Source organism: Elaeis guineensis, chromosome 9 (genome assembly GCF_000442705.2).
Source record: "Elaeis guineensis isolate ETL-2024a chromosome 9, EG11, whole genome shotgun sequence".
Lineage (NCBI taxonomy): Eukaryota > Viridiplantae > Streptophyta > Magnoliopsida > Arecales > Arecaceae > Elaeis > Elaeis guineensis.
Genome location: NC_026001.2, coordinates 84,888,429 through 84,900,228, shown reverse-complemented (window position 1 = coordinate 84,900,228; position 11,800 = coordinate 84,888,429).

Sequence of the window (11,800 nt, the reverse complement as noted above, 5' to 3'; positions counted from 1 at the left end):
TGAATATTCTTCCCCCTATCCTCCTCCCAATTTAGCTTGCTTGCTTAGGGTCTCCTTCATACCTCTTTTTATTTGGAGATCAAGCCCATAGGCTATTAGCCAAAATCTGTAGGTTTATAAACCTAATTAACCAAGCCATTAGGTCATGTTTTGAATATTCATTTGGAGAAAAATCTATCCATCAACTATAGGATCAAAGTTGTTAGTCATGGATATTTGTCGCGGACCTCATTCAGATGGTCAGTTGAGTTGGTGGTCTAAAATGAATGTGGGGTCAAGATCTTAAGCCTGCATCAAGTGTAGCTTTGCCAAGTCTCTTTAGGCACTCACAATGGGAGTGGTTGATCCGATCGTTGAATTACCGCTATAACAATTAATTATTATTTTGATATTAATATTTATTTCAATTAAAAAAATAAGGTAAGTAGAAGTAATTTATTAAATAATTTTATAATATACATAAAATCATAATGACATATAATAGCATAATATATAAAATATTAATATAATATATTATATTGATATAATATATTAGGTATATTGATATACCAGTTTTTTCAATAGACTGAAGGATATTTGTATCCGCAAATTTTCCTACAAGATCACTATCTTGGGATGATTTTGCATAGCTGACCGCAAGAACAGAATTTTCCATCACTAAGTTAGATGTGATTTGAGGAATGAGAATGATTTAAGATCACTATCATATAGGATTACTGTAGTACAACCAAATATGATGATCTTATCATCTCCATTTGCATCACTGTTGATCTTGGGTTAATCATCCCATACCAAATATCCTCTTTAGTGTCAGTTGGCAATCCTCTTTTGTTGACACATTACTAGTTGGCTCTTCATGAGCGTTGCTAAAAGAAAATGGATATGTGCATAAAGCACATTACTTTCGATATATAAGTGTCATTATATCCCAGTGTTATTTGACATACCATCCTTTGTTAGTATACTATTAGCCAACTATCAGTGGACAACACTAAAAACATGTGGATAAAACATATGAAAATTAGTTTACAAATTTCAACATATTCTACTACTGGGTGAACAATACTAAAAACATATAAATATGCATATAAAGTAAGCTAACTTAGGTTTACAAATTTTAATATATTCTACTGCTGTATGCCACATATAATGAAAAAATAAATTCTTTATATAAATTTACACCCACTGAGCACCTCCAGATGTTATAATCCCTTCTTACTTTTAGTCTAGGATAGTTTTCTATTATAATTGTGATTCTAGCTATTTATCAAAATATATAAACTTATCTTTTTAGAAATTAAATTTTATAATAGACATATATCCATTTTTATACCAAGGTTTTCTTGATATACATCCTAAATCATAATATATTATGATCTTGATAATATTTTTTGCAAGGAATGGATATATAAAAGCATCATAATATCAAATCCAAAGATCCTCGCATATCAAAACAAACTCACATGAAAATGATAGCAATGATAAAATTAATTTTTAAAAAATGATTTTTGAGGTTGATCGTGGAAGCTACTTTACTCCTCTAGAAATTAATAGAAAAGCATAGAGAAAAGAGACAAGATCTTCACATCATTTTTATTGATTTAAAAAAGGCATATAATAGAGTCTTTAAAGAAATTTTTATTGACTTAAAAAAAGCATATGATAGAGTCAAGAAGTCCTATAGTAGGGTGTTAAAGGAGTTTCCATTAGATATATTAATATGATATAATAGAGCAGTCACTAGTATAAGGGCGATTAGTGGTAATATTGGTGAATTTTGAATCACAATAAGTTTGTATTAAGAATCTACTCTAAGTTCCAATCATTTTGCACTAGTTCTAGATGAGCTCACCAGGCATATTCGGGATGAAATTTTAGTGCATACTTTTTAGAGATGATATAGTCTGATAGATAAAACTAATATTGAGATTAATGATAAGTTGGAATTATGGAGAAATATATTAGTGTTGAAGAATTTTAGGTTACATAGGATCAAGACAAAATACATTAAATATATTTTTAATAAATTAGAAAATAAGGATAAAAGTAGAGTGAAAACTGAGAATCATAAAGTTTTTCACCATAATCATTTTGGTATTTAAAATTGATTATTCATATGAAAGGGGGAATTGAAGAGGATATTGCCCATGGATTAGAATAGGTTGAATGAAATCGAGAAGTGCAACTAGGTATTGCATAATTATAGGATATCTACCAAACTAAAGAAAAAATTTTATAGGATAGCCCTAAGGCCAACAATGCTACATAATAGAATATTAGGCAGTTAGAAATTAATATATGTACAATTCGAGCATAATGATATGGTCCAAAAAAAATATTGAGATAAATATACCGTAAGACAAGAAAAGATAGAATAAAAAATGAAGTTACTTATAAAAAGACAAAGGTGGCACCAATTCGGAATAAATAGGAGGATAATTTAGATGATTTCACATACACAACATAGATCGAGAAATATACTAGTACAGAGAAGTGATTTGATGTATGCAAAAGTAATGAAGAGATATTTGAGAAAACATATGGGATAAAATAGTAAGGATGGACTTTACAATATCTTCATATTTTTCAAAAAATATGATCGTAAACTAAGCATAATGGAAGAAAAAAAATATACATAGCTTATGCTAATTAGTTTGGAATTAATGTTTAGCTAAGTTTAGTTGATTTGAGTTTATTGGTAATCACTTTTTTTGGACAATATCAATAAAATTTTCTCTAATAAAAAATATGGAACATGATGTTTATATCTTTTTTTAATGACGTTCTATTTGCTAACTCATAATAAGTAGTTCAAAAAGCAAATGGATATGTATACAAAGCATACTATTTTGAGTTTGTATATAAATATATTCCATCATTAGTTAATACATCTCTCTTTGATAGTTAGTTGGCTCCTAGTGAATAATATTGAAAACAATGGACATGTGCATGAAGCATGCTTTTTGAGTTTGCAGATGTTGACATATTCCACTACTTTATGCCACATGTTATTTAACAATTTTGTTTTCTTTGTAGACGGTAACACTGTAACACCTTGTATCCATAAGTTTTGCCATTCTTTCATACCTTCTAGTCCAAATTATTTTTTTTATTAAACTTGTGATTTTGACCACGCACTAAAATTTATAATCTTTTTTTTTGGAAAGTAAATTTTGTACTTAAAAAAATCATTTTTCTAGCCATGTTTTCTTGTTTTGTTTCTTAAATCATAATATATTATGAATACAATACTTTTTATAACAAATGGATAAGAGCTCAAGATAAAATCTGCAAATCTCGTGTGATATACTGATCTCACATGAAAAATATAACGATATTGACTCTTTATTGGCTAGTATTTGGAGTTTATTTCTCGAACCAATTTGCAATTTATGGTTTTTGTTTACATACTAGAAAGCACATTACTAATGAATAGAAGTAACTCTTTCTTAGAGGAATGATGATGCTAGGGCTTGATGAGCAAATATATGGTCATTGTATTACCAAAGGCAGACCTTAAAATTATTATTTTTATATTTTTACCAACTTTTAATAGTTCTTTCTCTTCTAGTGATGGTAGTATAGTTTTTTCCAACAAGTAGTGGAGAACATGATAGTCTGATTGAAGACAATATGTCTTGCACTTTTATTCATATATTTCTTTCTTGACATTCTGTCAGCTGGCTTTTTATAAATAATGCCAGAAATGAACAGATATATGTATGAAACATACTACTTTGGGTTCACAAATGTTGTTATATTCTATTACTCTACACCACATATTATACAAGAATTCTCTCTTTTTGTATGGACTATAATGCCTAGCGTGCATTAGAAGTCTTTGCAATTGTTTCTTAATTATCTTTTAGTCCAAGAGGCATTTTTATACGGTGTAAATCTAGCAATGCATATATTCTATCATAACCTAAGAAATGGTTTCCCTAGTAATTATAAATTCAAAGCTAGCTTTCTATATATATTTCTCGAATGACAATATATTATGATTGTAATGATTCTCCAGCAAATAATGATACAAGGATAATAACCAAATATCATTATCTACCTGTCAATTCCCCATGTAAAGCATTTTAATATCAAATTTTTATAAGTCATTACTTGGAGGTTGCTGCTTTGGTGACTAGCAAGTCTAGTCTTTCTCATTCTACTAGAAGTCTTGCCTATAACAAAGAGAAAGTGCCTCTTTTCTTAACAAATGATAGTGTTAGGAATTGGTGCGAGTAAATGTTATACTCATGGTGGCTTACTAAAAGTTGATTACAAATTATTTTTCATACATATATGTTTTCTAAATTTTTATTGATTCTTTCATTTGGTACAACAGTAGTAGAATCTTTCAGACAAATGAGAGAGGATAAATAGTTTATTTGAAAGCCATCAGCTATTCTTATATTGTATGGACAATCAACCATACTAATACAATACAAAATAGAAAATATTTTTTTTTGGATGATAAAAGGACTAACATTTATCTTTATCGATAAAATTTTCGTACTATATAATAAAATTTTTGTTATATTTGTAGGGTCTAAAATTTAACTCTTTTATTTGTTGGTTTTTTTATAAAATAGGAAATAAATTTGAGCTTAGAAAATAGCAAAAGCAATTTAAGAATTCATCTTGAGCAAGGACTAACATTTACTACTTGATATATAACTTATTACTTGGACTAAATATTTAAGTCATAGATAGAATCTTCTTAGAAATAATCAAAAAAATTATTTCTTGAACTTATTACTTTTCTAGCATGTATCCCTTTTATAAAATAAAATATATCATTAGTATCTCTTTAGAAATAATCAGTATCCCTTTTATAAAATAAAACTTACTATTTTTCTAGCACATAGAGAGACAACATAAAAATATAAAATACATAACTAGAAAGAATTATATCTATACATATCATTCTATAACATTATAATTTCAAATATTTTTAAAAATATCATAATTTTAAAATATTTTAGATTTCAACTATAATTGACCACTTTCTGTTATAGTTGATGATGCTATTTATTTTGTTATTTATTTAAAAATGTATTCTCTTAGTGATTGATCATAATAGTTTTTTAAGACGAGGTTTCCATCTTTTTAAGTTCTAGATGCACATTCTGCTATTAATCTTCATATACGAACAAGAATTAATCTAATACATTGAGCTTAATCAAGCATTATTTAACATCATGCAATTAGCTACTATAATTTATTATTATATTAAATTATTATGTTGACACAATATTTGAGGGAAAAATCAGTGCAGGGATAAAATGATAATTTTAAAACTTTTTCAAAATCACTATTTTACAGTAAAAATTATTAATTAATCTACTTAATTAATAAAAAATTATCCTACACTAGGATCTAAATATGATATATAGCATGCATGTATTTAAATTTAAAATTCAAATTTGAACAGTAAATACTTTACTGTAATATGTTCAGAACACAATACCTTTGTGCGGGTAGTAGATCGTCGCAATCTGATCACCGTCGGGAGAGTCTGATTGTCGCGATACAGTCACACAGCATGTCTGACCTTTGTGGATCGTCCACATGAAGCTCCCGATCTGATCGACTCCTCACGAGTGCTAGCTCGTTGTAGAGTCCTTTCGACGGCCGATGCTGATCGAACTCCTTTGATTGATATCTATCAATTCTTCGAACACTCCAAATCGTTAGCAGACGTGCTTGAGAGAATGTTGAAGATCTTCCTGAAATTTAGTGAGCTCACGACACTCATAGCTCACCTTCTCACTTTTTGAACTTCAGGCTGAAACCCTGAAGAACTCACTAAAATCCTACGCACACTTTTTCTTTCTTTTCTTTCTTTTTCTCTCGGAAGGATATTGACCTTCACCTTGCACACAAGGATTCCTCACGCCCAGATTTTCTCTCCAAAATTTTTTTTTTACACACGCCCCACTCTTCTCCTCCTTTTAAAACAATGTCAAACGTCTTATCCATATGAGAGGATAAAGATGAGTAATTGCACATTTGAATTCAAATCAAATTTTGAATTCAAATGAAAATCAATTTATTCCTATCCACTAAGGACGTGAGAAGAGGAGGGCGTGGCTTAATTTGTGCATGAGTGATTTTATGAGAAATATTTTTTCGTGTAATAAATGGGGCGTTAAAAGAGGATAAGGTCAAGGCACTAAGATTGGTTGCTCATTCAAATTCAAACTTTTATTTTGAATTTGAATGGCTAACTAATCATCCTTATCCACTCATTTGACGCATTAAAGTAGGGCGTGAGGAGGGCTTTGCATGAGAAAAAATTCATGAGAACTTCCTTTTCATGAATTCAAATGGGGGCAGTGAAAGTGAGGTGGCGCAGGGAGAATGGGTCAAGGTGGTTTCATTATTTAAACCAACCTAATTGAACCACATAAGTTAGGCCCAATTAGACTAATTTAAACCCAACTTAATTAGGCTTAATTAGACTCAATAAAATTTTAATCAAATCAAGAATTGATTAAGCCCAACCACTGATCATATCAGGGATCAAACCATCTCGACGATTAGGTCAACTCTTAACCTAATCGGGTCAAACCCAACTGAATCCAATTCAATTGGACTTGATCCAAAATTAATTACTCAATCAAATTGAGTTAATTAGTGATCAAATCACTAATTAAACCTCTCATAAATATTGAGTCCAAATCTGATGGATAATCGGGCATCAGAATTCATCGATATGTAATCCTGATCGAAGAGTCCTAAACTAGTGGGACTCTTGACCCCGATATCCAAAATATGTGAAATTCGTGATCAAAGAATCCTGATTCTCGATCATAAAATTTCAAACATGAAGGACTCTTCACCAGCTATCAGATCAGATAGAAACCTCTAATGTATGTGACCCCGCAGGTTCGAACCTAAGCCGGTAGCACAGGAACCAATTCCTGTACTAATCGAAGTGACCATCTAGCAATGGTACCTGACGATCGGATAGGTCGAATGGTCGCAATCGCAACACTCAGAACCTACGTGAATATGGTTACTGTATAATTCATCCTTTTGACCTCTGTGTTTAGGACGACTCAGGGTTAAATTGTCAACCTTGATTAGATCATCTGAATCGTGCTCAACTCAAACAGTCCTATGACTCCTCACAAAGACTACCCTGGTCAAGGTTTTGCTAAATTAAAATATGACTGTACACAGCTCCTAAACTGGAGTGGTCAATCCCATCTTGACACACGCACCGATAAGTCAAGTTCTTGACTATACCCAGCAGCATTCCGTCACTGAATTAGAAATTCAGGTAGTCCAGTGCCTAAGTGCAGTGAGTTGCTTGCAAGTCACCGTGGCAGTCTCAGGTCGGAGGGATATTTATACCCATATTCCATCGGAGTAAATCTTGACAGCAGAAATAGCTCCGGAGTCAGTCACGTTCAGTGCAGATGTACCCTTACATCTCACCTGTATGCCATACCAGTGTCTCCACACTCATTGGTTAAGAAGACAACCAACCTATATGGCACACAACGACCTATGCTTGATAAACGTTGTCATCTTTGGTAACAACGTATCATTTGGTTGCGAACAGATTTAAGGACTAAACAATAAATCCTCTTTTGTTGAGTCTAAATAGTCCTAAGGACTTCACCACAAGCTAGGAGTTCATTAGAAGATGAAATATTTTGTGATGAAAAATATCAAAATAATTTTTATTAATTCATAATTCATGTACATATACAAAAATGAGCACAACCATCAACAGGCTGATGATTGACTTTGGGATACTATTCCCAACAATCTTTCACTTGGCCTAAAGCCAATCGGTGCAGTATCTAATACCCATCTTTGACTTGTAGTCGTCGAACTCCTTCACCGCAATGGCTTTAGTGAATGGATCGGTCAGGTTCTCCTTTTCGTCGATCTTCTGAAGGTCGACGTCACCTCGATCCATAATTTTTCAGATGAGATGGTAGCGGCGCAGAATATGCTTCATTCGCTGGTATGCCTTGGGTTCCTTCGCCTGAGCAATGGCTCCAAAGCTGTCACAGTAGAGCAGAACTGGACCAACAAGGGAAGGTGCTACTCTGAGCTCGATGATGAATTTTCTCAGCCACACCGCTTCTTTGGCAACATCTGATGCAGCGACATACTCCATCTCGCAAACTGAATCAGCCACTGTATGTTGTTTGAAACTCTTCCAGTAGATAGCCCCACCATTAAGGGTAAAAATAAATTCCGACACACTTTTGCTGTCATCGTGATCAGACTGAAAACTAGAGTCTGTAAACCCTATAAGTTTCAAGTCCGATTCACCATAAATAAGCCACTGGTCCTTAGTATTTCTTAAATACTTCAGGATAATTTTAACAACCTTCCAGTGATTCTCTCCTGAATCAGATTGGTATCTACTCACTACCCCTAGTAAGTATGCCACATTTGATCGTGTACATGTCATGGCATACATGATAGATCCCACTGCCGAAGCATATGGAATTCTACCCATACGCTCTCTCTCTTGAGGTGTTGTTAGACAATCTCTCTTCGAGAGAGAAATTTCATGGCCTATCGGTAGATAGCCTTTCTTGAAATTCTCCATGCTGAACCTCTTCAACATAGTATCTATGTACGTAGACTGGGATAAACCAAGCAACCTTTTAGATCTATCCCTATAGATCCTCATCCCTAGGATGTAGGAAGCTTCCCCCAGATCTTTCATGGAGAACTGTGACGACAACCAAATCTTTATTCCCTGTAATGCAGGGATATCATTCCCCATTAAGAGAATGTCATCCACATACAATACAAGAAATACTACTACTGGACCATTAGCCCACTTATAAATGCAGGGCTCTTCTCTGTTCTTAATGAAGCCATACGTCTTGATCATCTTATCAAAATGTATGTTCCAACTCCGGGATGCCTGCTTAAGTCCATAAATGGATCTCTGTAGTCTGCACACCTTAGACTCATCTGTGGATGTGAATCCTTCAGGTTGTATCATATACACCTCTTCGTCCAGCTCTCCGTTTAGGAAAGCTGTCTTCACATCCATCTATCAGATTTCATAGTCCAGATGGACAGCTATCGCAAGCATAATCCTAATGGATTTGAGCATTGCCACAGGAGAAAACATCTCGTCATAGTCTATACCATAACGTTGACGATATCCCTTGGCAACCAGACGAGCTTTATAGGTTTCTACCTTTCTGTCTGCGCCCCTCTTCCTCTTGAAGACCCACTTACACCCTATGGGTTTTACTCCTTCGGGTGGATCAACCAATGTCCACACATCGTTGACCTTCATGGACTCCATTTCGGATTTCATGGCCTCTAGCTATTTCTCAGAGTCGGATCTCTGCATTGCATCCATGTAGGTGATCGGATCCTCATCATTTTCATCAAGTTCGATAGGATCGTCGTCCCGGACCAAGAAACCATAGTATCTGTCTGGTTGACGTGGTACTCTACCAGATCGCCTTAAGGGTGTTTGAACAATGGACTCCAGATCTGATCTAATCAAATTCGGTTCAGGTTCAGCAACTTGCGTCGGATTTTTCACCTGTCGAATTTCGTCAAGTTCGACCTTAGAGGCAACAGTCCCTTCACCAAGAAACTTTCTTTCCAAAAAGATTGCCTTAAGGCTGACAAACACTTTTGCTCATCAGCTAGATAGAAGTAATACCCTTTGGTCTCTTTTGGGTACCCTATAAAATTACACTTGTCAGACCTAGGTCCAAGCTTGTCCGTAATTAAATGTTTAACATAAGCCGGACACCCCCAAACTCTAAGGTGCGAGAGTACTGGCTTACGTCCTATCCATATCTCATATAGCATTTTGGTTACAGACTTACTCGAAATCCTATTTAGAAGGTAACAAGCCGATTCGAGTGCATATCCCCAAAGGAAGATCGACAGACCAGCAAACCCCATCATGGATCGAACCATGTCTAACAAGATTCGATTCTTTCTTTCAAACACACCATTATGCTGTGGTGTTCCAAGAGGTGTCCACTGAGAGAGAATCCCATTCTTCCCAAGATATGTCGAAAAATCATTGGAAAGGTATTCACGTCCTCGATCAAATCGAAGAATTTTAATATACTTTTCAGTGTATTTTTCTACCTCATTTTGGAATAGTTTGAACATTTCAAACGACTCTGACTTATGCTTCATTAAATAGACATACCCATACCTCGATAGGTCATCTGTGAAGGTTATGAAGTAGAAATATCTACCTCTTGCACTTGAGCTCATGGGTCCACATACATCAGAATGTACCAGAGCCAAGAGTTCACTGGCTCGCTCACCTTTTTCAGTAAAAAGTGACTTGGTCATTTTACCAAGAAGACAGGACTCACATGTTGGAAGTGATTCATAATCACCTACTTCAAGAATTCCTTCTTGAGCCAACCTGTTTATCCTGTTCTTATTGATATGACCTAGCCTACAGTGCCAAAGGTAGACTTCTGACACATTATCTATTCTAGGACGTTTACCAAAGGTTTGAACCACATTAACAGGTTGTGATAGAAAGTAAATTTCATTATTAAGTTGTCAAACAAACATTGTAACACCATTCAAAATGATATTGCAAATATTTTTTTTATTAAAAATTGATAATATTTAATAAAAAGCTTGGATAATAGTGACATTCACTCAGAATTATATTTCGAGAATTGATTACAAGGTTCATGATTCCTAATGCTAGAACTGAAACTTTGCTTCCATCTCTAACGTTCAGGAATCTCTCGCCTTCATCAAATCTCCTACTGACCTGCAGACCCTGCATCGAATTGCAAATATGATAAGGGCTTCCGGTATCCAATACCCAGTCAGTAGTATCACAAATGGAAAAGTTGCAAGGTGTTATCATATAAGTACCTTGCTTCTTCTTCGGCCTGTTCAGGTCCAGTGAGGCAATGTATAGAGGACAGTTCCTCTTCCAATGCCCCTGCTTCTTGCAAAAGAAGCACTCTGCCTGGCTCTGGTCAGGCTTGCGCTTCTTGGTCTGACCCTGTGCAGACATCCCAGCATGCTGCTGCACCTTCTTATTCTTCTTCTTCTTGTTCTTCTTCCCTTTCTTAAAGGGTCGACGACCAGAAGAAGACCCTCCACAATATTTATCGAGCTGGTGGTCCTTCTCAAAGTTCTGCAGCAACCTCAACAAGCCGTGGTAGTTCATTGCAGGCTTTGTCATTCAAAATGAGTAAGGAAGTGAAGGTAGGACTTGGGCAGAGAATTAAGGATCGCATCCTTACCGAGCTGCTCGTGCAGGAGAAAATTCAATTTACTTAGGCACTCAATCATTTCGATCATGTACAGTATATGATCAGTGACTGAGGCTCCATCCCTCATCCGAGCATTGAAAATGGTACAACTAGTTTTGTACCTTTCAACATCGTCAGGCATGCCAAAGGAGTCGTTCAACATTTGAAGCATCTCTTGTGGTTAGGCGTTCTCGAACCTGCGGCTGAACTCATCATTCATTATCGCCAGCATAATGCACCGAATGGTGGTGCGATCGTTGAGCCACTTTTGGTAAGTGTCTCGAACCATCCCTCTAGCATTCGGGGCTGGCTCCTCAGGTGCCAGATCCGTTACTACATAAAGGATCCACTCATGCTTAAGGATGATTTTTAATTTTCGATACCAGCTATCGAAATTAGATCCCATGAGCTTGTCATTATCTAATAATGACCGGAGCGAAAGGGTAGTGGCCATAGCTGCATAAAGAAAAATCAGACCTATATTAGTACATAAATTATTAATACTAAAAACTTAAACTTTAGTCTAAAGTTTCTCTTAGTATTTTTACGAA